At 42.5% G+C, this 3,573-nt stretch overlaps 1 pseudogene; it reads right to left on the reverse strand.

Moving 5' to 3' along the window:
- Positions 1-2,619: 2,619 nt before the first annotated feature.
- LOC121446487 lies at positions 2,620-3,365 on the reverse strand (annotated as a pseudogene).
- Between the last annotated feature and the right edge of the window lie 208 nt (positions 3,366-3,573).

Here is a 3,573-nt window from a genome sequence, read left to right on the forward strand (position 1 = left end):
CAACAGATCTCCTAGAGTCAGAAGACAGCCATGTGTTCTCGCTACCATCAGTTATCCTGATATTCAGAGGAGGGTGCAAATCTTTCCTCTCAGAACTGCAGAGTTTGGAGAAGCTCTTGCAATTCATATATGGCATTCAAATTCCTGTTACAAGGTTAAGTGACATTTAATTTGCATTTGCACTTCAAGGCTCTTTTGAATGCCAGTGGGCATTTTGACACACTTCTTGTATCTCTTAAAAATAGAAATTATTTCTCAAGTCTCTGCCCAACTCTACCTCTATCTTTCCTTCTGAGAGGAGTTGAAATACATTTTCCGGTCTTACTCCATTGGGAATAACAGACACTAATGTGTTGTCTTAATATAGGCATGTTTACGATTCTCCTACCATCCTAGACACACTTATTTTCTTCATTCAGTTACTGAGTTGTGCTCAGTAAGTATATTCAGTACTGGTAACCCCAAAGGAAACAGAACTCACAGCATCTCTTCCTTTCATACAGTTTACAACCCAACTTAAAAGAGTGAAATGTGACTCTCTCAGATTGTGTGTAGAATACATTAGGAAAAAAGCAGTATACTTACTGTGAGACAGAGAAATTTACAAATTTCTTTTGGAAGGCATCAATTATCCTGCAAAATTCTAAGGAAAAAAGTAGATAACTAGGCTCTAACAGGACAAAAAGAGAGAAGGAAGTGCCAGCATCCTGTTAGAGGGACAGTATTCGCAAGGTGCCCACATTACCTTAACACTGAGGTTGCCATGACACTTATCTAAAGGATTCTGAACACGGAAACCTTGCATATATCTTCTCTCTGGTAACAAGCATTTGTTTTTTGTTTGTTTTAAATCTGTTTAGAAGATAAAATGCTCAATACAAGACAGCAACTGTTTAAGTATCAATATTGATTAACAGACTTAAACATCTTGAAAACACAAGCAACTGAAGAACGCTAAGGAGGACAGTTGATTTTCATCTACATTTGAAGAAAAGGAAGCCCATGTATAAGAGATTTTCTTAGGACGTAGAGCCAGATAACAGCACACTGCAGTTTGGCTGAGACGATCTGACTGGCTGGTGGCTTAGCACACATGCTTATTTCCAGGAGGTGGCATCTTGCATTCCATTACAATCAAGATTGGCAGGGGACAGCAGTTATAATGAAAAGAAAGGTCTTGGTTAGCCAGTTTGCTGTCTCAGGAGACATTATAACACAGAGGTTCCTAGGTCTAAGAGTGAAATATCTGTGAACCTCTCTCCTTTGTCCATCTTCTTCACACGTGTCTTATTTTCTTTTCAGTAGGTAACCTGTAATTCATTGTCTCCAAACAACTATTATCTAGATGACAGAAATGTATTTGTATAAAGCCCTTGTGTCTTTAATTTCAACCACAACCTTTTGTTATCAATGCATCTCTTGACTTCAATATCAAAATTTAAGCATTTTTTGTTGACTGAAGAGAATAACACTCTTCTTTTCTGACTTTTCTATAAAATATATTTTTAATATTTTTACTCATGTAAAAAATGCTGCCACAGTTACTGATGGGAAGCCCTGCTTTCAAACAAGTAGGGCATAAAAGTGCATGCATAAGATAAAGAATTGGAAAAGGCTAAAGATATAGAACATGATAATATTAAAAACTTTAGCAATATCAATATTTCCAATCTACTTTATATTTCAGTAAAAGATGAGAAATAAAATGCCAAATTTAAAATTCGTTTTTTTTCTTTTTTTTCAGGTTTTTTTTTTATTGCACATCACTCCTTTATTATACTGATCTGGAAAAGAAGATGTAATGTGCCCAAAACAAGTTCTGGACCCACATGGTAGGGTCAAGCAGCTGGAACATGATTCAGACAGCAAAAGACAAAACCCTGGACATGATCAAGGGGCACTTCACCTCTACAAGACAAGGCAGAGGGGTCCTAACACACAGTAAGAGACACTCCTGTCCCTTGAGGACCAGGAGTTTAAGCCACTTGATATGAGGAATGGCTTATTTTCTGGTGACCACATTGACTATTTCAATCACCACTAGAAACCTCAGAGGGGTTTTTGTGTACTGATAAATATATATGTACTCCTGTTTTTGTAAAAGTAAATGTAACACATAGACTTGACAGGATTGATCCCAACCTTCGGGGGCCAGCAGCTCCTTTAGGGTCAGAGAGGGAGGTAGTTCATCTTTTAAATGCAGGCTACTTTCACCTTCCACTGGAATGACTACAGCCCCTACCTAACTGCAGAAGAGTGCAGGACAGGCTTCTCACTGGTCAGGCCACAGCATGGTTCCTCCCTGACCTAAAGCAGACCCTTGTAAACAAAGGACTAAGAAAACTGTAATTACTACCTCTCAGTTCTCCTGGGAGGGAGCCTTCCCTGTATGTGGACCAAGAACCTGCACCCTAGAGGTGTTACTCTGACTAGATTCTATGAAGGGAGTGGGTGCAGGGGATAAAATACTAAAACAAAATGGGAACCAAGGGTCCCCATCTGCAGCTACAACTTAAACTTAAGATCCTAAACATGGAGTCAGTGATGGGTGATGGGAAGGGCGCAGGAGGCAGACAGGCAGGGAGGAGGGTCTCGGGGCAGAAGTCTGTCTGCACGCCTTCACTTCTTGGTTTTGCCCTGCGCGGCCACAGCTTCCACGGCTTTCCGCACGGTCTCTTCATCTCCCAGGAACTGCAGGGGTTTAACGGGCTTCAAGTTCTTGTCCAATTCATAGACAATGGGAATGCTAGTTGGCAGGTTCAGCTCCATGATGGCCTCTTCTGAGAGACCCTCCAGATGCTTGACGATCCCCCCGAAGGCTGTTGCCATGGGCTGCAATCAGGACTCTTTTCCCCTCTTTGATCTGGGGGACAATCCCTTCATTCCAGAAGGGCAGTGCTCTGGCAATAGTGTCCTTCAGGCTCTCACAGGATGGTAGCTGGTCCTCAGTAAGGTCTGCATACCTGCGATCCTTACTGATGCTGCTGTAGAAGGGATGTTCAGGCTCCATTGGCGGTGGTGGGACGTCGTAAGATCGCCTCCAGATCTTTACCTGTGCCTCACCATGCTTAGCAGCAGTGTCAGCCCCCCATAGTGTCGCTCATTGAGGCCCAGGTCCTGACCACTGGCAGCCACATCTGGTCAATGGCATCCAGGACTGTCCAGAGGGTCCGGATTGCTCTCTTCTGCACGGAGGTGAAGCAGATGTCGAATTCATAGCCAGCATCTCTCAACGCCTGTCCGCCACGCTTCGCCTCCTCGTGACCCGCCGGGCTCAGGTCGGCATTGTACCAGTCGCTGAAGCGGTTCTCCAGGTTCCAGGCGCTCTCGCCGTGCCGGATGAGGACCAGCTTGTAGGCAGCCATGGCGATAGGCAAGGGGACGCAGCAGAGACTCTTTTTTTTTTTTTCAGTTTTTTATTGATTTTATTGGGCATACATTTTTCTATGCTCCTCTATCTTCCTCTCCCCTCCTCTTCAACCCTCTAAAATTCTTTTAAAATTATATAGATTATAATTGACATTATACACACTAAAGAGTCTAAATTTATGTATTTAGAATATATTTATTTAT

Source organism: Microtus oregoni, unplaced genomic scaffold (genome assembly GCF_018167655.1).
Source record: "Microtus oregoni isolate MIOR12 unplaced genomic scaffold, Mior012 000003F_ref0000135, whole genome shotgun sequence".
NCBI classification, from domain to species: domain Eukaryota; kingdom Metazoa; phylum Chordata; class Mammalia; order Rodentia; family Cricetidae; genus Microtus; species Microtus oregoni.